At 44.0% G+C, this 23,680-nt stretch overlaps 1 protein-coding gene and 1 non-coding gene across 2 annotated transcripts in view; one reads left to right on the top strand and one right to left on the bottom strand.

Moving 5' to 3' along the window:
* Positions 1–11,579: 11,579 nt before the first annotated feature.
* SHLD1 (shieldin complex subunit 1) overlaps positions 11,580–23,680 on the top strand; it is a 122,330-nt gene continuing 110,229 nt past the window's right edge. Inside the window, exon 1 of the mRNA XM_053573399.1 lies at positions 11,580–11,614. The gene's annotated coding sequence lies outside the window, so the exon portion shown is untranslated. The remainder of the gene's footprint in view (positions 11,615–23,680) is intronic.
* Positions 20,681–20,784, bottom strand: LOC128574410 (small nucleolar RNA U13). Its single transcript, XR_008376773.1, has one exon. It is a non-coding gene; the product is annotated as a small nucleolar RNA U13 (small nucleolar RNA).

Below are 23,680 nucleotides of genomic sequence, written 5' to 3'. Positions count from 1 at the left end.
CAAAGACCACCAGGGAGCTGAGTCCGATGCAAAAGCAAAAGGGCCTTTTATTGCAAGCTTGAGCTTGGGCTCCTGGGGACTCCCCTGCAACAGATCCGAGCCAGGAGCCTCGAGCTCTGGAGCAGGCGGTTCTCATGGTCTGGCAGAGCGGGTGGGCGTGCAAAGCTTGAAACAAAGGGGGCGCTTCTAGATTGGTTAGGTGGGGGGTCCCTGATTGGTGGGCGGTTGTCTCATGATTTCGGGGAATTGCCTGGGCTTGCCTGGGCTTGTCTGGGTTTGTCCGGAAAGTGAAACTTACTGAGTGAAATGGCAGGGAAAGTGAAACTTAACTCCTAAGATGGCGCTGGTCTGGTTCTTTCATTCCCCCCTCTACTTTTAAATCCAAGGGCCCAGTCATGGGTCCGGTACCGTGTGTGTCACCTCTAGCTTTCTGCCTGAAAGGGGCTGATACTGGCCTCTTAAGACCAGCAGTTGTATAGCTCTTACACATTCCTGTACAAAAGCAATGAGCCTATTGATAATGCAAGGGCCCACAGTCAGGAGTGGGAGTAATAACACTAGGGGACCAGCCAGGGCTGATAACAGAGTGGTTAGCCAAGAGAGACTTATACCAGCTCTGATTATTTTCTCTTTCTAATTTACGCTTGCGCAAGCTCTCCTGCACAAGGGCCATTGATTCTTTCATTATTCCTGAGTGATCAGTGTAAAAACAGAATTTTTCACTTAGAGCAGCGCACAACCCTCTTTTTTTCCCCAAAGTCTAAAGTTTAATTAAGGCAAGTTCCTCAAGGAGTTTCCTCAGGCTTCAGCCATGCGTTGACCAGCCAGCTTCTAGTATGTGGCTGGAGCAGTGCATGTTGGACGTCTTAAAAGTTACCTTTACTTCTCAAGGGGCAGTGAAGCTTTATTCAGCCAGCTGTGATGACTCCAGGTGAGGATTTTTCTCATCTTCACTGCCGTGCGTGTGGTCAGAATGATGGTGTAAAGTCCTTTTTACCTTGGTTTGAGGGGGACCAGGTTCTGATTCCAGATCTAAATTGATTCCTTGATCTGGAAATCCTTGAAGGGAGTTGCTCTACACGACTGGATTCCTGGGGGTACCGTTGGTCTTTGGCACATGTTGAACTGGCTGCAGGTGACACACTGTAGACTGACAGTTTTGGCCAGGGCTGCCAGGTGGGAGATGTAGAAGTACTGGCCCAGCAACTTCATCAAATACTCCTGTCACCACGGTGGCTCTTAGAATCTGGGGGACTGCTACTCATCTGTCTGGCATCTTTATTTATCCTCCCTCTGCTTCCTGGCTCCCCTCTGCTGCCAACCATTCTTCTCCTCCCGGAAGTAGATGGGGTGAGCTCCAGGACCCATGGGATGAGGGGAGCCACTCACAACACCTGGTACAGTTGGGATGCAGCCCTTTTTGCCTCAGTATCAGCTCTGGTGTTCCCCTTAGTGATGGTGGAAGCATCTCTTTGATGTCCACGACAGTGCATAACTGCTGGTACCTTCTGGAGTTTCCATACTGCCTCTAGTAACTGAAGTTATCTCCTGCTGATACTTAATGTCTTTTTTTCCAGAATTTAATAGTCCCTTCTCCTTGTACAATGTCCCACGTACTTGGAGAGTCAGAAAAGTATACTTAGAGTCAGTGTAAATATTTACACTTTTTCCTTGGCTTAATTCTAAGGCTTGGGTCAGGGCAATTAACTCAGCCTTCTGAGTCAATGTCCCTTGAGGTAGAGGCTTAGCCTCCACAGTCTCTGTTAAGGTGATCACTACATACTCAGCCCGCCGCTCACCTTGCATCATCACATAACTGCTTCCATCTACATACAAGTTCCAGTCTGCATCTGTCCAGAGCTGATCATGCAAGTCAGGTCTGCTAAAGTACACATTATCTATAACTTCCGTACAGTCATGCTCAGTCTCTCTTCCACTGACTGGAAGGAGCGTGGCTTGGTTCAGAGTGTTGCATTAGAGAGCCAAAAATGTCTCTTAGTGTCTATCAAATTGACCACAGAGTGCGGAACTTTCACTCTGAGATCTTGCCCTAGAGTCAGCTTATCAGCTTCTTGCACAAGGAGAGCAGTAGCGGCTAGAGCCCGTAAGCACGGTGGCCATCCTTTTGCCTCTCCATCCAACTGCTTAGAAAGGTAGGCTTACAGGCCTTGGCCGGGACCCAACCAGCTGGGTTAACACACCCACAGCCATTTTATCTCTCTCTGAGACATACAGAGTAAAGGGCTTGGCCAAGTCTGGCAGTCCCAATGCAGGTGCAACCATCAGCCTCATCTTTAGCTGGGAGAAGGCACGTTCCTGCTCTCCTCCCCACTCCAAGGGCTCTCCCTCCTCTCCTTTAGTTGCCTCATACAAGGGCTTAGCTAAGACGACAAAGCTGGGGATCCAAAGCCGACGGAAGCCGACCGGGCCTAAGAATTTCCAGACCTGCTTTGGCTCGTGGGGCTAAGGAAGCAATTAATGATTTGCCTCTATTTCATGCCTAGATACCTCTACCCCTGCTGGATAGTAAATCTTAGATAACGTACTTGGCTGCTGGCAAATCTGGGCCTTCCGTTTGGATACTTTATAGCTACATACCTCTAGATGTCATAAAAGACAGCCCATGCCTCAGGCACAGCTCTCCTGGGTAGGGTGTCCTGAAAGGAGGTCATCGACATATTGGAACAGCACACATTCTAATTCCTCAGCTGGGAATTTCTGGAGGTCACGAGCCAGTGCTTCTCCAAAAATCATGGGTGTTTTGAACCCCTGTGGCAACCTGGTCTATGTGTACTGTTTCCATGTCTGGTCTCTTCCACTGGAAAACAAACAGCCTCTGGCTTCCCAGAGAAGGCCTTATACTGAAAAAGACATCTTTTAAGTCCAGACAAGTGGGCCACTTGGCTTCTGCTGGCAGCAGATTCAGTGGAGTAGGATGCAGTGTTTACAGTAAAACCATTTACTGGGAAATTCTAGATAACATTTAATACTGCACAAATTTTTCCAGGGCAACCAACAAGTGACCTTTGTTCAGTCTTAAGGCTTCAGAGTAAATATAATTACTGTATATAATTCTATATTTTTTGGCCAGTCTTTCAGTCCCATTTAACAGATTAATTTAGTAAAACAGTTACGTCTCATTTTATGAGTAAAGACAAGGCTGGGATCTAAATACAGGTGGACTACAGCCTTTTTTTCTTTCTTTTAAGCTATTTTTTCTCTCAGGGAGCTAATTTTTCTCTTTATTAAAGGTAAATTATAGTAGAACTAACTTATTTGCCAAAATAAACTATACCTTCAGTATATGGGGTCTGATTATTTGCATAGAGTGCAGTAAGAATAATTAATTACTAGCCATCTAGGCTCTTTCTTTTAAAATTGGCTTTGCTGGAACCCTTTATAAGGAATCTCAGGCTAGACTTTCTGAAAACCTTTCAGAGCCCAGGTTTCATCTGTGCCAGTAGATACCTGTATGCATTGGGTAAATCTCTCTTCTCTTGAGGTCCCCAAGCACATTTCAATTCCCAGACCCATCAGCAAGTGACCTTCATTACTTACTACAGATCAGGAAATGTTACTGATGGGTATCTGGCTAGTTTTCTAAAGGGCTTTTATATTGGCCTTATAAAGTCAACCTTAATTCCTTAACGTAGTCTGGACATCTCTGGAAATGTTATTCCAGCCAAAGTCTTGGTAAAATAACTAGTGCCTTCATCATGTCCTATAGAACAAAACAGATTCTTATTGAACTTATGCAAATAACTGTATTGACTGAAATTAAGAATACTTACAAATGGCTTTCAAATTCTGGCGAGAAAAATATATACATTGCTTGAAAATACAAATAGCTCAAAAGACAGAAAAGTATTTTCTTGACTTCTGGAAAACAGAACACAGAAAGAATCAATAATATTTCGAACAAAAAGCTATTATAAACTAGCCCAGTTCCACATAACTGATTTTTGTTCTGTTGAAGTTAGGTTAGCAATACTTATAGACGTGTTAACTTTTCAATGAAAGTTCTAAAAATCTACTTTTTAGTCTAAAGGTATTAAATTTTTAAGGACATCAGAAATTTGAATTCGAGAGAATTTGTCAAATATCAAAGGCCTATAACATTTGTTCAAACAAGATTATAAGTTAAAAGATTTTAAAGGTAATACATAGTTAGCTGGATCACGTATAAATTTTTCACAAAATCTTTTATGAGCTTCATTTAACCTGCACAGACAATTTACAAACATTCTAAATTTTCTTTAACTTTTCCTCTACCTTCCACTTTCTTACACAACTATTCTGTTTCAGGACAACATTTATCACACAAGATTTTTTCTTTATATAATGCCATTCTTTTTTCTGTCTAATTTCTCTTACTCTCAAAAACTCACTTTTCACAAAACAGGATATCTTTTGATAAAGATTCAGTTTCCCCCAAAATTTAAACAACCAAATTATTACATTTTACAAATGAGAGACATTTATGAGATGTAACATTGATACAGGATTTTCTTACACAAGGCTGGACAGGGAATCCCTATTTTTTAGGCTCAGGGGAGCTCAGACATCAGACGCTTATCTTTAGGCACAAACACATCGCAAACCACACTTTCTGAGGAATAAAGTAGTTCTAAATCTTTTGGATGACTCCACCTTGAGTAGAGAGCACACACCCTAATTTTCTCCCAGATAAAAACTGCAAAGACTTAATCATTTGTCCAAGGTGCAGGGCTGCATTCATTTATGTGCTAGAATACCTATTCAGTTTGTAAAAATATTTTTCTATTTATACAAATCGTTAGTGGAAAAGGGCCAATAATAAAGGTTCTGAGCCTCACCCAGGCCCCGGGATTCAGTGGGTGCTGCTGCGGGGGGGTAGTGGGGTGGGGGCTGTAACACTTGGGAGGCAGCCCCGCCCTGCAAAGGGTGGGGGGGGGGTGAGCCACCTTTCCCGCCAGGCCTTCCCAGCCATCCCAGAGCCAGTTGTGGCACACTGCCACAGTGGAAATGCGCCTGGCAGCAGCGGGTCACCGGCAGGGGCAGTCCCCCGCAGCAGCTTTTGTGTAAGCCCCTGACTCATGCACGTGTTAGACTCCTTGGTCTGTGTTTCAAGATGGGTGGGGAGGGTAGCCGACGTCCGAGGACCCTGTGCGCTCCATTGGCTTTCTTCTCGCATGGCCCCTGGAGAGAAAAAGACAGTCCCCTGGGCCCGACAGCGTGATCTGCCCAGGGTGCACTAGGGACAGTCTGCCCCGCCCCCACCCACGCTGCATCCCCGCCCTGTCGCCAGGAGAGCACCAGCGCAACCCCCACAGTGGGGAGAGTGCGGGGATAGGTCTCGCTTCCTTGGCCCCTGGGGGTCCATGGCCCGCAAGGGTAGAACAACAATCAAGTCAGCTGCCGCCTCTCGGTGAGCTCACTGCCTGGCCACCAATGGCGGACTTGCAACGACAGGCCCCCCCTCTGCCACTTCACTGGGAGGTGGGTGTTTGCCCTATGGGGGGTTCAGCGAGGGGTGATACAGAGGAGGGCAAAGTAGATCTTGGTCTGCACTGTCCTGCAAAAAACGGGGTAAAGTGGCACAGAAGGTTTGTGGGGTTTCTTGTTAGGGGAGTTTGGAGATTCTCGAGCACTGCCAGAACTGAAGTGCTTGGGAAGTGCTTTCAGCCAGGGAGGGGGAGATGAAAAGTTCCCTTTGGAGGCCAGCCAACATTGAAGGTTGGCCACTAGCTCCTGCAAAAAGTAATAAGTTTAGCTTTTTTTTTTTCACCACGAGTTCCAAATTTTGAGGTCTGAGTTCAGCCACACTAAGATACCAACGTAACACAAAACACAACACACTGAGGACATACAAAATCAACGGTCCACAGAAACAATAGGACCACGGTCTCTGACCAGGCTGCGGGAGCAACCCGCTTCATCCACCCAGAAAAACCACAAGAGGGACTGCTTCCACACCATGCCCTGAAGATTCCACATCTCAGTCAGGGGAGCAAGGTCCCTTCCAGAAGGGGCCAGGATGTCTCCTCGGCACCCCTGGCTGGCAGCCTCCAGTGCATCTGCTTTGACTTCACGCCAATCACCTTTACAGATTCCAGATTTCCAAAAGCAACCACAGCAGACAAGACAGACATTTATCACATAGCAACCCTCAAGGGGTCTTGGGGGATTTCCCGGATGAGCCCCCAAATGTTGTGCCCAGATCTTGAAATCCCCCACAAAGACCACCAGGGAGCCGAGTCCGATGCAAAAGCAAAAGGGCCTTTTATTGCAAGCTCGAGCTTGGGTTCCTGGGGACTCCACTGCAACAGATCCGAGCCAGGAGCCTCAAGCTCTGGAGCAAGAGGTTCTTATGGTCCGGCAGAGCGGGTGGGCGTGCAAAGCTTGAAACAAAGGGGGCACTTCTGGATTGGTTAGGTGGGGGGGGGTCCCTGATTGGTGGGCGGTTGTCTCATAATTTTGGGGAATTGCCTGGGCTTGTCTGGAAAGTGAAACTTACGGAGTGAAATGGCGGGGAAAGTGAAAGTTAACTCCTAAGATGGTGCTGGTCTGGTTCTTTCAGTTTTCATTTCTTCTTCATTGACTAAAAGCGGTAAGAGAGGATGGTCAGAGGCATGACAGCCTAGACTTCAGAAATTTGCTCTAGGAAGCTCATTGGAAGGATAATCCCTAGCCTGGGAAAAATAAAGAAGAATAAGTGAGAGTTATACACAATTTTTTTTTAAGCAAAGGTGACAATGATAAAGTCCCCAAGGTTTGTTTCTCTGGTAACCTATTTTTGAGACTCTCAGAAAGTGCAGGGTGTAAGGACTGAGTGGGGTGTGGATGAGAAGTGGGGTATGGATGGAAAATGGAGAATGAAGACAGACCCGAGAAGAGACTTATTCATGAATGCATTTATTAATAAAAACACTTTCTGAGCACTTAGGAGCTGGGTTCTGAAATAAAGCATTAAAAAGATAAATGTGGTGCTTGCCCCTGAGACATTTTTAGTTGTGTAGGGAAAAACAGAAAAGGCAAATGAATTTAAAGTAATTCAGTAAACAGTGGAAAGTGAATGTTCCTGGAAAGAGGCAACTAACTCTTATTAGACAAGTCAGAGAAGTTTCCAGGAAGAACACTTTTTTCCCCTTGAGACAGTCTCACTCTGTTACCCTAGACAGAGAGCCATGGCATCACAGCTCACAGCAACCTCCAGCTCTTGGGATTAAGCGATTCTCTTGCCTCAGCCTCCCAAGTTGCTGGGACTACAAGCACCCACCACAACATCTGGCTATTTTTTTTTTGTTATAGTTATTGTTGTTCTTTTAGCAGGCCCGGGCTGGGCTCAATCCCACCAGTCCCGGTATATGTGGCCAGCACCCTAACCACTGAGCTACAGGTGCTGAGCCAAGGAACACTTTCCTAAATATGAAGGATGAGAAAGACCAAAGAAGAAAAAAGAGCATTCCTAAGGGAGAAAATTGTGTGGAGGAGAAAGCTCCAAGGGGAGAGAGGAGGACAAGCGTGGCATATTTAAGGAAAAGAATAGAGTATGGGTGGAGAGTTGGAGACTCTCAGTGGTGTCATCATAGCTCACTGCAATCTGAAACTCCTCAGTTTAAGCCTCCTGCCTCAGCCTCCTGGGTAGCTCTAGAACTACAGTTGTGTGCCACCACGCCTGACTAATCCTTTAATTTTTTTGTTGAGACAAGGTCTCACTACATTGCCCAGGCTAGTCTCAGCCTCCTGGCTTCAAGCAATCCTCCCTGCTTGGCCTCCCAAAATGTAAGGCCACCTCCCTGGGCAGGGTCAAGTCTCATGGAGAACGTTGGGCTGTGGTCTGAGGTCAGGTAAGTGATGTGATCAAAATTTCATTTTAAAAACATAACTCCCTTTTAAAGAAGGTGGGTAGATAACTGAGAAGTTACTGTCATCAGGAATCAGAAAATGGGGACTGTATGCACATTTCAGTGAGGTTGGAGACAATCAAGAGATAGTAGATGTTTAAAAGGAAGAAGCCATAGGAGAGGATGTGAGGGGTGATGACAGAGCAAGAAAAGGTTTCCGGCTTTGGTTACTAAATAGGCCAATTCACTGAGACAATGGACCTTGGGGTGGGGTAGTTTGATTAAGAAGTGGGAGAAATGCTGGGTTTTCTTTGGAAGCAGGTTGAATTTAAGGTGGCTGGAGGATCTATTGACTTGAATCTTAGGATTATTTTGGGTTGAGAGGGTTGGGAATCATCTGACAGAAGAGGTGACAAGAGAAGAGAAGAAGATTCAAGACCACACTGAGAGAGGCCCACACTGATGAGACAGAAGGGTGTAACGGAGATTTAGATGGAGTTTTCAGAGAGGAAAGAGGAAAACCAGGAGAAGATGATATCAGGGAATTCCAGGGACAAGAGCTTTCCAGAGGGAGGAAAGGAATGACCAACCAGAGAGGTTCGATACCATTGAGAACCAGCTGGAAGCATCAAACTCAAATTGAGGGACATTCACGAAATAACTACCATATACTCTTCCAAGGACGTCAATGAGAAGATTTAAACAAAAGACGCAGAACCCAAGATTAAAGGACACTAGAGACACATGAGAACTAGAAATGCAATGAAGGACCAATCATTTTTTTACTAAATGTTTTACCATTTTTAATGGCTGTATACTAATCCAGATAATTAATTTCGTTCAGATAATTGAATTGAATTTGTTATTTTCTCTTTCTTTCATTTTTTTTTTTTTGAGACAGAGCCTCAAGCTCTCACCCTGGGTAGAGTGCTGTGGCATCACAGCTCACAGCAACCTCCAACTCTAGGCTCAAGCGATTCTCTTGCCCCAGCCTCCCAAGTAGCTGGGACCACAGGCGCTCCGCCACAACACCCTGGCTATTTTTTATTGCAGCTGTCATTGTTGTTTGACGGGCCCAGGCTGGATTCAAACCCACCAGCTCAGGTGTATGTGGCTGGCAGCTTAGCTGCTTGAGCCACAGGTGCCAAGCCTTCTTTTTTTCATTTTTGACACAGAGTCTTACTATGTTGCCCTCAGTAGAGTACCTTGGCATCACAGTTCACAGCAACCTCAAACTCTTGGGTTTAAGCAATTCCCTTGCCTCAGCATCCCAAGTAGCTGGGACTACAGGCATGCATCACAATGCCTGGCTATTTTTTGGCTGCAGTTGTCATTGTTGTTTAGCAGGCACAGGCCAAGCTTGAACCCACCACCCTCGGTGTATGTGGCCAGGGCCCTACTCACTGAGCTACAGGCATTGAGCTTTCTTTCTGGTTCTTAACAGGTAAATAGCATAATGTTATTCTAGGTTTTCTCTAATCACAATCTCTTATGTTATTTTTTGAAGGCTGTTTTTATGAGATATAGTAAATTTAAAAAAGCGATCTGGTTTGATTGCTCATCAGTAACAACACTTTGATAACTATGAATACAGCTGTTAGAGAAAATGAGATCTATAGTTGCTGTGTTAGGTTGCCTGAAGGTGAAGGGAAGTTAAATTTTTCTTCAACATCTTCTTCAACATCTCCCAGGGTATCTTAAGTTCAGAGTCTGGCAGGAAGTTGGCCAAACCATATGTAGTGTTTTTTAAAATATTCATCTTAAGGGTGGCGTAGGAGATTGAGGTAGCTGGGGTAGGAGAATGAGGTAGCTGGGAGAGGGGAGGAGGATGGGGACATGGTGTATGGCACACCTCTTGGAGGTGGGACACAAGTAAAACAGGAACTTTCTCAACAAATGCAATCAATGCTACCCAGTTCTTTGTACCCTCAATGAATCCCAAACAAAAATCATATATATATATATATATATATATGTATGTATATGTATATGTATAATGGTGGTGCCTATGGTTCAGTGGGTAGGGCACCAGTCCCATATACTGAAGGTGGTGGGTTCGAAACTGACTCCAGCCAAACTGTAACAAAAAATAGCTGGGCGTTGTGATGGCACCTGTAGTCCCAGCTACTCAGGAGGCTGAGGCAAGAGAATAGCTTAAGCCCAAGAGCTGGAGGTTGCTGTGAGCTACTACACCACACCACTCTACCCAGGGCGACAAAGTGAAACTCTGTCTCTAAAAATAAAAAAAAAAATCTAGCTAGCTAGCTATTAATTTTAAATGCAGCGTTTGTAATTTGTAGGTCTTATCCCAACACAGGCATCTATAGGAGGCTATAAGTACATACTACTCTTTCAAGAATGGTGAAATGGAAAAATAGCCCTCAGTCTTTTTAAACAAAGTTTATGGAATGCCATGTTTTGGCCTGGCTTTTTGCCCTACCCCCAGCAAACCAGAGCAAGCCAAAACGGAGTCACCTGTGTTAAGCTCCTTGTAACCAAGACATTTTTTTGGAAATGGGTCAGTTAAAAAAACAAAAACAAAAACAAACAACCAGAGATTGCAGTCAACCTGAATAAGTGTAATAGGGAAGTTTTCTCTGTTTCTTGTAAGGAAAGAAACTTTGAAAAGATCAGTTGTTTTGCTGTTTCTGCTTTCATCAGCCTCTTTTTGCCTATAAAACTAACCACTTCTGCTTAGCTTACAGGAACACTCATTCTATTTTTATGAGAATGGGTTGTTGCCCAAATTCTAGCACTGCAAATAAAGACCAATTACATCATGAATCAAAGCTATAGTATTTGTCTTTTGACAGTTCTTTTCTGGGGTCCCGAAATTCTGGCAGTTGGGTACCTACCTGTATGTGCTAATATATTAAAATATTTACATCATGTGGGAGGCGCCTGTGGCTCAATGGGTAGGGCGTCAGCCCCATATACCGCGGATGGCAGGTTCAAACGTGGCCCCCGCCAAATTGCAACAAAAAACTAGCTGGGCGTTGTGATGGGCGCCTGTAGTCCCAGCTACTCGGGAGGCTGAGGCAAGAGAATTTCCTAAGCCCAGGATTTGGAGGTTGCTGTGAGCTGTGACGCCATGGCACCGTGGGCAATAAACTGAGACTCTGTCCCTCCCCCCCACATACAAAATTTACAACCTATGTTAATTTTTCTCTACTTTTTTTTTTTTTTTGTAGAGACAGAGTCTCGCTTTATGGCCCTCGGTAGAGTGCCGTGGCCTCACACAGCTCACAGCAACCTCCAGCTCCTGGGCTTAAGCGATTCTCTTGCCTCAGCCTCCCGAGTAGCTGGGACTACAGGCGCCCGCCACAACGCCTGGCTATTTTTTGGTTGCAGTTTGGCCGGGACCGGGTTTAGAACCCGCCACCCTCGGTATATGGGACCGGAGCCCTACCGACTGAGCCACAGGCGCCGCCCAATTTTTCTCTACTTTTAATGTAGACATTTTTAATGTCGATATTTACATTTTTATGGATTTGGCCAATGGGAAGCTAAAAGGTAAACATACTAACACATCTACACTTTGAAAAAATAATGCCCCCCCCCCTTCCTTAAAGTCTATAACCCTTCTCTAGAAATTGAACAAATTAGCCATGCGCTGCAAGCTTCATTGGCTGGGCAATGTCCTCAGTAAAGATGGCCGCTGCTGCCTTCCATTACCTTCCCCTGCCCTCATCAAAGATGGTTCCGGCGATTTTCTTTCAAACCTCGCTTTTCCCTAACAAAGATGGCGCCTGTGCTTCCGGTTCCGGGCCCTAGGCTGCTGTTGGGAGGTGAGTGTAATTGCGATTTCGCGGATTTTGTTGCGTTTTCTCTGTTGACTCAGGAGTGCCTTGCGAAGTGGGCTGAAAGGGGTTACAGCAACAAGGCATCCGATCGTTCTCTCACTTTGGGGAAGTTATGGCGGCTTCCCCAGGCACGTTACCGTTCCCTTCTGGTTACCTCCGCCCCTAACGCGGCCTCGGCAGCCTCTTCTTTGGTGAATCTCTGGAATTTGTAGGCAGTGGATTTGCATGAGCTTCGTTCTTGTTTTTCTTTCTTGCTTTTTTTTTTTTTTTTTGCAGTTTCTTTTTGGCCGAGGCTAGGTTTGAACCTGCCACCTCTGGCACATATGGGGCCGGTGCCCTACTCCTTAGAGCTACAGGGCGTTGTGATGGGCACCTGTGGTCCCAGGTACTTGGGAGGCTGAGTAGCCTCTCGTTCTTCTTTTTTAAAAAACAACTTTGTTGAAAATGTGTATTCATATACCATAGAATTTCCTTAAAGTGTAAAATTTCGTGTTTTTTTGTAACTTCACCGAACAGTGCATTCATCACCTCAAATCTAATTTTAGAATATTTTCATCTCCCTAAAGAAAAATGGTGCACCCAGTGGCAGTCTCCATTCCCCACGACCCCCCAATCCTAGGAAATAACTACAGTTGTCTACTTATCCCTGTAGATTTGCTGATTTGCACAGTTGATAGGAATGAAATCATACAATTAAGTGTAATATTTTCAGTTTTTGTCACTAGCTTCTTTTACTATATATAATGTCAAAGCTTGCCCTTTTATCATGTCTCAGAACCACATTCTTTTTTTTTTTCTTTTGGTTTCTAGAACCACATTCTTTTAATGTTGAAAAGTACCCTATATTTTGCATATATCAAATTTTATTTATTGATTAGTTGATGGATATTTGGATTACTTTCACTTTTGGCTATTATGAATTAAGCTGTCTCGAACATTTGTGTAAAGTTACTATGTCAACATATGTTTTTATTTCTCTTCAATTTAGGAGTGGAATTGCCAGGTCAAAGTGTAACTCTGCATTTAACCTTTGAGGACCTGCCAAACTATTGTCCAAAGTGCCTGCATTATTTTGCCTATTTGTATGTGGATATCCCATTGTCCCAGATGTTGTACAGACTGCCTTTTCCTCCACTGAAACTATCTTGGGACTTTGTGGAAAATCAATTGATCATATATGTAAAGTTTTACTTTTGGACTTGCACCTATAGTCCATTGATCTATATTTGTCTATCCTTATGCCTATTGTGGAAGCTAAAGCAATTTTGTCTTGGATGCTAACCTACTATGTTGAGTTATGATTAACCTCTGTTTCCAGGAATACCTGTAAGATTTCTATTTTATCTATTATTATCTAAATCCTGACCCTTAGGTCAATACAACCTTGACTGTAAGTCCTGCCCTCTGGCAGATTCACATAGCATTCTTGCCTTCCCAGAGGGATTGACTTCAATTGTCTTCATATTCCTTATTTACAGTCTATAAGTCCTAGGTCTAGGGCAGTGGTTCTCAACCTTCCTATACTGTCGACCTTTAATACAGTTCCTCATGTTGTGGTGACCCCCAACCATAAAATTATTTTTGTTGCTACTTCATAACTGTAATTTTGCTACTGTTATGAATCGTAATGTAAATATCTGATATGCAGGATGTATTTAGGTGACACCTGTGAAAGGGTTGTTCGACCCCCAAAGGGGTCACCACCCACAGGTTGAGAACTGCTGGTCTAGGGGATAATGTTGTAGGGATCCACCATCTTGTCTAGCCAGAGCCCAGGACATGGATTCTGTTTATATATCTCTATTAACTGTTTCTTTCTGAGAAATTGCATATGTCAGCCTCTTTCTTTGGCCTCTCAGCTTCCTTAGACTTTAGGGGTAGGTTTGCAAAGACCTGCTTGCCATGAAACACCTGTTCTGTCCAGTGTTAATTACCGAAGTTATGTAGCAACTTTTGAAATCAGAAAATATGAGTCCTCCAACTTTGTTCTTCTTTTCTGAAATTGTCTTGGTTACTGTGGATCCTTTACATTTCCATAAGAGGTTTTGGAACATTTTGCCAAAGTCTGCAAAAAAAGCCAACAGGGATCTTTTAGATCAATTTGGGGAATAAAATCTTTTTTTTTTTTTTGTAGAGACAGAGTCTCACTGTACCGCCCTCGGGTAGAGTGCCGTGGCGTCACACGGCTCACAGCAACCTCTAACTCTTGGGCTTACACGATTCTCTTGCCTCAGCCTCCGGAGCAGCTGGGACTACAGGCGTGCGCCACAACGCCCGGCTATTTTTCTGTTGCAGTTTGGCCGGGGCCGGGTCCGAACCCACCACCCTCGGCATATGGGGCCGGCGCCCTACTCACTGAGCCACAGGCGCCGCCTGGGGAATAAAATCTTAAAATATTAAGTCTTCTGATCCATGAACATGGGACATATTTCCATTCCTTTAGGTCTTTAATTTCTTCCAACATTTAAAAAATTGTCTGTGTAGGCTTGGCGCCTGTGGCTCAAGCGGCTAAGGTGCCAGCCACATACACCTGAGCTGGCGGGTTCAAATCCAGCCTGGGGCCTGCCAAACAACAATGACGGCTGTAAACAAAAAAAAAATAGCCGGGTGTTGTGGCGGGCGCCTGTAGTCCCAGCTACTTGGGAGGCTGAGGCAAGAGAATCGCTTAAGCCCAGGAGTTGGAGGTTTCTGTGAGCTAAGATGCCATGGCACTCTACCCAGGGTGACAGCTTGAGGCTCTGTCTCAAAAAAAAATTAAAATAAATAAATAAATAGTCAGTGTAAATGTCTTACACTTCTTTTACTAACTTATTTATTTTTAGAGACAGTGTTTTACTTTATCGCCCTCAGTAGAGTCCCATGGCATCACACAGCTCACAGCAACCTCCAACTGCGGGGCTTTGGTGATTGTCTTGCCTTAGCCTCCCGAGTAGCTGGGACTACAGGTGTCCGCCATAATGCCCAGCTATTTTTGTTGTTGTTGTTGTTGTTGTTGTTGCAGTTTGGTGAGGGCCAGGCTTGAACCCACCACCCTCAATGGAGCCAGCACCCTACCCACTGAGCCACAGGCACTGCCCATACATTTCTTTTATTTAGTATATCCTAATATTTTAATTCTATTGTAAATGGAATCGTGTTCTTCATTTCATTTTCGGAACATTTATTCCTAGTGTACATAATTACAAATGATTTTTCTATATTGATCTTGTATCTTATTGATCTCGTTTAACTAGTTCTGTTAGTTTTTTAAGTGGATTCTTTAGGATTTCTATACATAAGGTCATGTCTTCTACTAATAGTTTTATTGCTCTCTTTCCAATCTGAATGCTTTTCTTTTCTTGCCTAATTGTCCTAGCTAAACTTCCAGTACAATGTTGAATAGAAGTGATGAAAACAGACATCCTTATCTTGTTCCTGATCTGAGGGGGTAAAGCATTAGTTTTTTACCATGAAGTATGATGTTACCCTGTTTTCCCGAAAATAAGTCATCCTCCGAAAATAAGACCTACTTACAGGAAAGATAAGACGTCCCCTGAAAATAAGCCCTAGCGCATCTTTGGGAGCACACCTTTTCAGGGAAACAGGGTAGCTATGGGTTTTTCTTTCTTTCTTTCTTTTCTTTTTTTTTTTTTTGGGGGGGGTTTTTGGCCTGGGCTGGGTTTGAACCTGCCACCTCTGGCATATGGGACCAGCGCCCTACTCCTTGAGCCACAGGCACTGCCCTCTTTTTTTTTCTTCTTTCTTTTTCTTCTTCTTCTTTTTTAAAAATTACTTTTAGAAGTGGAGTCTTGCTTTGTTGTCCAGACTGAAGGGCAGTGAAGTCGTCATAGGTTGTTGTAGCCTTCAATCCCTGGGCTTAAGCAATCCTCCTGCCTCAACTTTAGCTGGGACTACAGGTTTGTGCCACCACACTGGATAATTTTTTTATTTTTTATACAGAGGGGGTTTTGCTTTGTTTACTAGGCTGGTTATGGGTTTTTAAAAAAATGCCTTTTATCAGGTCGAGAAAGTTCCTTTCTATTCCTAGTATGTATTGTAGTTTTTAATCCTTTATTCTTCTGATGTAGTGTATTACTTAGATTGATGTTAAAACAACTTTGAATTCCTGGGGTTGATTCCACTTAGTAATGGAGTATAATTCTTTTTGTATGTTGCCAGATTTGGTTTCTTGTGATGACTTTATTTGGTTTTGATGTCAGCGTAATACAGGAAGCATAAAGTGAATTGAGAAGTGTTCCATCCTCTTCCATTTGTTAGAAGAGTTATCCAGGACAGGAAGATGCAGTGGGGACCAGTGCAGAGGGCTTATTGGAGAACCTGGAGGAAAGCCATTGTGCCTGATGCATGGAAAGTGAGGGGGCCCTGAGGTTGGGGTATGTGGGCTATAGAGAAGCTTCTGGGTGGAAATTAATGTCTCAGAGAAGGAAAGAAAAGGAGTAGACTTTGAGCCAAGGCTCATAAAGTCTACTTGGACATGGAAAGTAGAAAGAGGAAAGAGGTGGGAGGACGATCAGGAGAGTGGTTTCTTGTAAAGAAAAGGAATGTTAGAAGAAGGAATTTCTTGGGTCCTGTTACAGTGGCTCATGCCTATAATCCTAACACTCTGGGAGGCCGAGGCAGGAGGATCACTTAAGTTCATAAATTCAAGACCAGCCTGAGCCCCACCTCTCCTAAAAATGAAAACAGAAGATTGCTTGAGCCCAAGAGTTTGAGTTTGCTGTAAGCTATGAGGCCAGAGCACTCTACCCAGGAAGACAGAGTGAGACTGTGTTTCAAAGAAAAAAAAAGAAGAAGGAATTTTTAGAAGTTCTGCACTAGAGTGATTGAGTTGGTGGAGGTGAGGAAATGAACCATTTGTAGGCTCTTCTGGGAAGTTTGTAGAGAAGAGACTGAATATGGGGAGAGCAGGTGTCAGAAGTTTTTGTTTTCTTTCTTGACAGCTTTGCATTTTGATATCATTTTTTTTTCTTTTTTCTTTTTTTTAAGACAGAGCCTCAAGCTGTTGCCCTGGATAAAGTACGTGGCATCATAGCTCACAGCAACCTCCAACTCCTAGGCTCAAGCGAGTCTCCTGCCTCCATCTCCCAAGTAGCTAAGACTACAGGTGCCCACCACAACGCCAGGCTATTTTTTGGTTGCAGCTGTCATTGTTGTTTGGTGGGCCTGGGCTGGATTGGAACCCGCCAGCTCTGGTGTTTGTAGCTGGCACCTTAGCCGCTTGAGCCACAGGCGCCGAGCCAAGCCTTGCAATTTTTAAAGGTATAAAATTGTATCAGGCGGGTGGCGCCTGTGGCTCAGTGAGTAGGGCACCGGCCCCATATGCCGAGGGTGGCGGGTTCAAACCCAGCCCCGGCCAAACTGCAACAAAAAAAAAATAGCCGGGACTTGTGGCGGGCGCCTGTAGTTCCAGCTACTCGGGAGACTGAGGCAAGAGAATCGTGTAAGCCCAAGAGTTAGAGATTGCTGTGAGCCGTGTGACGCCAGGGCACTCTACTGAGGGCGGTACAGTGAGACTCTGTCTCTATCAAAAAAAAAAAAAAAAATTGTATCAGGCGTGGCACCTGTGGCTCAAGCGGCTAAGGTGCCAGCCACATACACCAGAGCTGGCGGGTTCCAATCCAGCCCAGGCCCGCCAAACAACAATGACAGCTGCAACCAAAAAATAGCTGGGTGTTGTGGTGGGCGTCTGTAGTCCTAGCTACTTGGGAGGCTAAGGCAAGAAAATTGCCTAAGCCCAGGAGTTGGAGGTTGCTGTGAGCTGTGTGACGGCACAGCACTCTACTGAGGGTGATAAAGTGAGACTCTGTCTGTAAAACAACAACAACAAAAACAAAAACAAACAAACAAACAAAAAATAGTAGCTTGGTGGCTGGGCACCTCTGGCTCAAGCTGCTAAGGTGCCATATACCTGAGCTGGCTGGTTCAACTCCAGCCTGGGCCCGCCAAACAACAATGATGGCTACTACCAAAAAATAGCTGGGCTTTGTGGTGGGCAGCTGTAGTCCCAGCTACTTGGGAGGCGGAGTCTGGAGAATCGCTTGAGCCCAGGAGTTGGAGGTTGCTGTGAGCTGTGATGACGTAGCACTCTACCCAGGGCAACAGCTTAAGGCTCTGTCTCAAAAAATAAAAATTAAAAAAAAAAAAAGAGGAAAATCAGCACTTCTGGGAAGGAAGTTGAACCATAATCAAAAGGTATGGGGCGAAAGATAATCATGGGATTCTATGGGCCAGCTCAGGTTGTTTCAGACCATAAACAGGGTTTCATCTGCTCCCATTGCTTGCTTGCTTTTATACAAATTCACTGAGTCCAAATAATGCATTTTACATGCACAAATACTTACCATGTGATAAAAAGGATTCTGCCTTTCAGTAGGCATTTTTTTCATTACTTTTTTGGTCGAGTTCCCAGTTGAAAAGTATTTGGCATTTGATGTAAGAGATTCTAAAAACAAAGAAGCTAGAGGCATCACATCGATGTACTGAGGATACTCTCATTGATGGCTGGTTTCAAGGCACCTTTGCAGGGGGGCAGGATATGCCAGTGTCATTCACCAACCTGTTTGTTCCCTTCTGGAAGCCTCCAGAGCAGAGTGTTAGGCAACAAACACGAAGGAAGAAGGGGGAACCAAAGGTGCCCGCTACAGAGGTGTTTGTTGAAACTTCAGGCTTGATTGGCTAATATAGTACTTGTGAAAAGACAGGATGTTCTTGCTTCTTTGGGAACCTTGATCTCTCCACTCCTTTTAGGAGCAATCAGCTGGTATCTTGGCTCACAGTCTGCCTGAGCAAAAGTACACAACAGCATGTGACTGGGTGTCCTAAAACAAGAAGGATCTTGCCAGGCCTCACTGTTGATTTGTTTTTATATACTTCCTATCTTTGCCTAATCAGGTGGTGGCTTAGGCAGCAACGTTGAGGCTATGCAGACACAGGAGGCTGGGAGGACTTCGAACTGGGTTCATCTTAGCTTGGCGACTTTCTAGATGGTGTCTTTACTTTTCTCTGTGGCTGGATCTGACCATAAATGAGGGTAATAATAAGCTGCATAGAGTTATTGCATACGAAGCTCTTAACACAATGCCCGGCATCTAACAAGCACTCAATAAATGGACCCTACTCTTATTATTATATTGCTTGCATTCTTCTGAAATTACTTGTTTCCTTCACACACATACACGTATGTCCTTGAGATCTTTTAAGTTCTCACTGTCATTGTAAAAGCTGCACAGGATTCCATGATTTGGAATATTGCCTTTTCCTAAACCAATTGCTTCTCCTATCTTTCCTAAATAAGTTAATAACCTTCCCTAGTCACTAAACTGTCTCTTATTGATTCTCAGCTCTTCTTTGACACCTTTCTCCATTCAGTTATTAGGTTCTATTGTCATTTTAGTTCCTAAATATATTTTTTGTTTTTTGAGACAGAGCCTCAAGCTATTGCCCTGGGTAGAGGGCTGTGGTGTCACAGCTCATAGCAACGTGATTCTCTTGCCTCAGCTTCCCAGGTAGCTGGGACTACAGGTGCCCACCACAATGCCTGGCTATTTTTTGGTTGTAGTTGTCATTGTTTGGCAGGCCTGGAGTGGATTCGAACTCGCCAGCTCTGGTGTATGTGGCTGGCACCCTATCTGCTTGAGCTACAGGCACTGAGCCAGTTCCTAAATATATTCTTAATCTCTCTTAATCTATTCTTGACCCATGGGGCTCTGACCTAGTTCATTTACTCTTCCTTTCTCACATGGGCCGCTGCAGGTAAATAAAGGAGTCTTGCTGTTCATGAGATTGCCTACCACCAGGCTTACATCCTACAAACCCACCTGTTACCTAGCTGTCAGATCTGGATGTTTCATTATGGCCCATGGCACTCATGACACCCGGTGCCAGCTATGAGAAGATTTATTGATGATAGCAACTCACGAGGCAGAGGGTCCATAATCTCCCCAGCCCCATAGTTATTTCATAGAGAGGTAAGCAGGTCCAGATGCACTGCAGAGAGCCCTTCGATAGGGAATCTAGCCCCACAGGGGCTCCAGCAGGGTTAGAGGACACCTAGTTTTCTCCCAGAGTGTTAGGGGTATAGGCGTGAGCCACTGTGCCCAGCCAAGAACATCTAGTTTTAAACTAGAAATGTCCAAGCACCTAATCCAATAATCCACCTTGGGGAGAGTTTTGTATCCAACTTGCTGACAGCAGCCAGCCTTGCTGTCCTTCCTATAGCTGGGTACAGGAGGGAAGGCTCCAAAACCATCCAGCTGAGACCACATAGTTTGTCCTTCCCCAGCTACCCAGTGTGTGACAGTCCTTGAAACTCACTTTACATTCCTGACACTCCATTCCTCTCGTGACTGTCTGAGTTGGTTCTTCTTGAGTTTGTACTTTTCGCTTGGGGACAACTCCAGAAAGCCTACCCACCCTTCTGGGCTCTTCTCTGTTTTAACTCACGTGTTAACATGATATGTATCTGTGTTTGGATCATGCCAAACTAGGAGGGAAGTGTCTGTGTGACATTCCCCTTTGTGTTCCCAGTGCGTGGCACCAGGCCTGGCGTGTTAAATAATTGACCAAATGTATGTTTGAATAGGCCATGGAGGAAAATGCAAATCACATGTAATCATGTTATCCAGATAACCACTGAAATTAGCTTGGGATACACCCTCTGGTTTTATGTCTCTGTATTTCTCACACATACATCCTCCATGTGAAATTTTATTATTTATTTTATTATTTATCTTACCATAAATTTATTTTTAGTTATTTACATACAATAAATGATATTTTATTTTACAAAATCTGGGTCAAGGCTTACTCATTGTTTTGAAACATTTTTACATTTACTATACCATGTATTTAGCCTTTCTAATCACACGTCACCCTTGAATTACAGTACTATATGGTATTTCATGGGTTGGGGGCTCTGGGATTGAACCCTGCCCTTTGCAGACATGCACCTTATTTTCCCAGTTGAAATCAGTAACAGTTTCTTTCTGTGGAGACTGTTCCTTTCTCATAATGAAGAAAATATACAAAAACTGGATTGATTTCTTTTTTTCATACCTGATGGATAATGTGTCAACATTGTAATAAAGGTTGAGGGAGATGCATCTCACATAGGCTTGTGAAAACTCAATCATCATGCTCATGAACTATGAAAGGATCAAATACTGTGTTTAATAACAGAGGAGAGCATGGTGGTGCTCCCTTGACTACGCGGGAAACATTCTAAGACCCCAGTGGCTGCCTGAAACTGCACTGGTACTTGCAGTACTAGTGTTCTTTGTTTTCTCTTGTATGTGCACGCTCATGATAAAGGTTAATTTAAAGGTTAAAGCACTCTGGAAGGCTAAGGCAGATGGATTGCTTGAGCTCACAAATTCAAGACCAGCCTGAGCAAGAGCGAGACTTCTTCTCTACTAAAAACAGAAAAAGTAGCTGGGCATTGTGGGCATCTGTAGTCCCAGCTACTTGGGAGGCTGAAGAAAGATGATCACTTAAGCCAGGAATTTGAGGTTGCTGTGAGCTATGACAATGCCATGGCACTTTACCCAGGGTGACAGAGGAAGACTCTGTCTCAAAAAGAAAGAAAAAAAATACTTTTCGACAGCTTTCAATGTATTCTTCCATTTCTTCATCAAGCATGTTGGCAAATCCTTTTCTACCAATTTGTTTTGCTTGGTGAATGATTTTCCTAACTTCTTAGTTGATCCCCAGAATCCTTTAAAGCCATTCATGACTCCACTCCTTGAGTTCTTCCAGCAGACATTCATAGTTTCTGGTTTTAATTCATCCATTACAGCTTTGAGGAATGTTATTATGTCACCCATTAGCAAATCATTTCAGCATTGCATTTTGTCCGGATTGGGATCTACATCAATTGCTGATTGAATGACATCAAAGCAGGTGTATGTGGTGGCCATGACAAATGGAATGATGCCCTGGTCAAGAGTCTGAAGCAATAAGGTGGTTTGGAGGTAAAAATACAACCTCAGCATTTTCATTTTTATAGCATCAGATTCACCATGGCCAGGTGCATTGTCTGTTATTAATAGGATTTTACATTCTGACCTTTCCTCTTCTGGGTATTTTTCCACATCTGGGATGAAGCATTGGAGGAACCATTCTATAAACAGGATGGCTGTCACCCATGCTTTCTGATTAGGTTGCCAGAACATGGGGCACATAATTTTTGTTTTGTTTTTGAGAGCACGTGGCTTCTTCACTGTTCTCACTAGTCTGGCTTTTTCATGTGCCTTTCAGTATTGCTGCATGGTACCAGAGTTAATCTGCCCTGCCGTGCTTTCTGCCCTGGTGCCTGGTTTATACTTTTATGAATGTAGGTTCTAATTAGGGCCATCTTCCATAGGAACCGGCTGTGATCACAATTGAATACTGGCCTTGCATGGTATCTTTTCTCCTTAATCAATTTCTTCAACTCTGCCAGAAATGTGGCAGCAGCTTCTTCAATGGCAAATCCAGCCTCTTTATTTATTTATTTATTTATTTTTTTGAGACAGAGCCTCAAGCTGTTGCCCTGGGTAGAGTGCTATGGCATCACAGCTCACAGCAACCTCCAACTCCTGGGCTCAAGTGATTTTCCTGCCTCCGCCTCCAAAGTAACTGGGATTACAGGCACCTGCCACAACCCCCGGCTATTTTTTGTTTGCAGCCATCATTGTTGTTTGGCGGGCTTAGGCTGGATTCGAACCTGCCAGTTCAGGTGTATGTGGCTGTCACCTTAGCCGCTTGAGCCACAGGCGCCGAGCCTTTAAATTTAATTTCGAGCCTTTAAATTTAATTTTTTTTTTTTTTTTTTTTTTGAGACAGAGCCTCAAGCTGTCACCCTGGGTAGAGTGCTATGGCATCACAGCTCACAGCAACCTCCAACTCCTGGGCTCAAGCCATTCTCTTGCCCCAGCCTCCCAAGTAGCTGGGACTACAGATGCCCACCACAATGCCTGGCCATTTTTTGCTTGCAGCTGTCGTTGTTTGGCAGCCCCGGGCTGGATTCGAACCCGCCAGCTCAGGTGTATGTGGCTGACGCCCTAACCGCTTGAGCCACAGGCGCCGAGCCAAATTTAATTTTTAATTAAATCATAACTGTATACATTTGTGGGGTACAATATGATGATTTAATATATAATGTGGAATACTTTAAAATCAAACTGATAACATAACCATCACCTCACTTATTTTTTGAAGTAAGACATTTATAATTTACTCTTAGTTATTTGGAAATGTACCTTTGCATTGAGCACTTTAGGTGAGATCCCACCAGTTGAACTCAAGTAACTGAAACTGCAGAAAACAAAACTGTGGATAAGGGTGGACTACTATAAATTATTCTGGTTTTACTGTTCTTTTTTTTTTTTTTAAATATGTAGGTGCTATAATTTATCCAACCAGTTCTTTGTTATTAGACATGTGAGCAGTTTCCGATCTGTTGCTATTTATCCATACCATAAGGCATAGTCTTGTGCATAGTTTTTTTGTATTTTGCCCACATATCATAGTAGTCCTAAGATTAGACCTAGGTTTAGTGGGTCAAAGGGTAGATACATAAGTAATGTGGCTATATGTTGTCACATTTCCTTGAGAGCAGTTACATCCTTTTGCCTTCCCATCACCCTCAGGTGTATTTTGATACCATACTAGGCTGAGGAGGTTGCAGGGATGAATCGTAGACAAGGACCTCTCACTCCTGTAGGACAAGGTCTATGGGCAGACAAATGAAGAACAGTGTAATAAGCAGGGGCAGACTTACCCTGAAGCTAGTGACACTTAAGCTTCAGAGTCCCTCACTTTTTAGGACCCTTTCCAATGTTCCAGTAATGTGTTCAAAGGGCCATTTTGCAGTCTTTTTTCTAAAAAGGACACCACACATTGTTTAAACTTCAGACCCCACAAGACCCAAATCCACTTCACAGAATTTAGAGCCAGCCTATCTTGAGGGGGAGTGGGTTGGATTTCAAATCTCAGTTCTGCAGCCAGCTTGAGACATTTAACCACTGTGACATTTAAGGATGGAGACAAACAAAAGGACAAAGCTAATCTGAT

This window comes from Nycticebus coucang, chromosome 21, assembly GCF_027406575.1.
Source record: "Nycticebus coucang isolate mNycCou1 chromosome 21, mNycCou1.pri, whole genome shotgun sequence".
Lineage (NCBI taxonomy): Eukaryota > Metazoa > Chordata > Mammalia > Primates > Lorisidae > Nycticebus > Nycticebus coucang.
The sequence above is the reverse complement of the archived record's forward strand: the minus strand, read 5'-3'. Positions and strand labels throughout refer to the sequence as shown.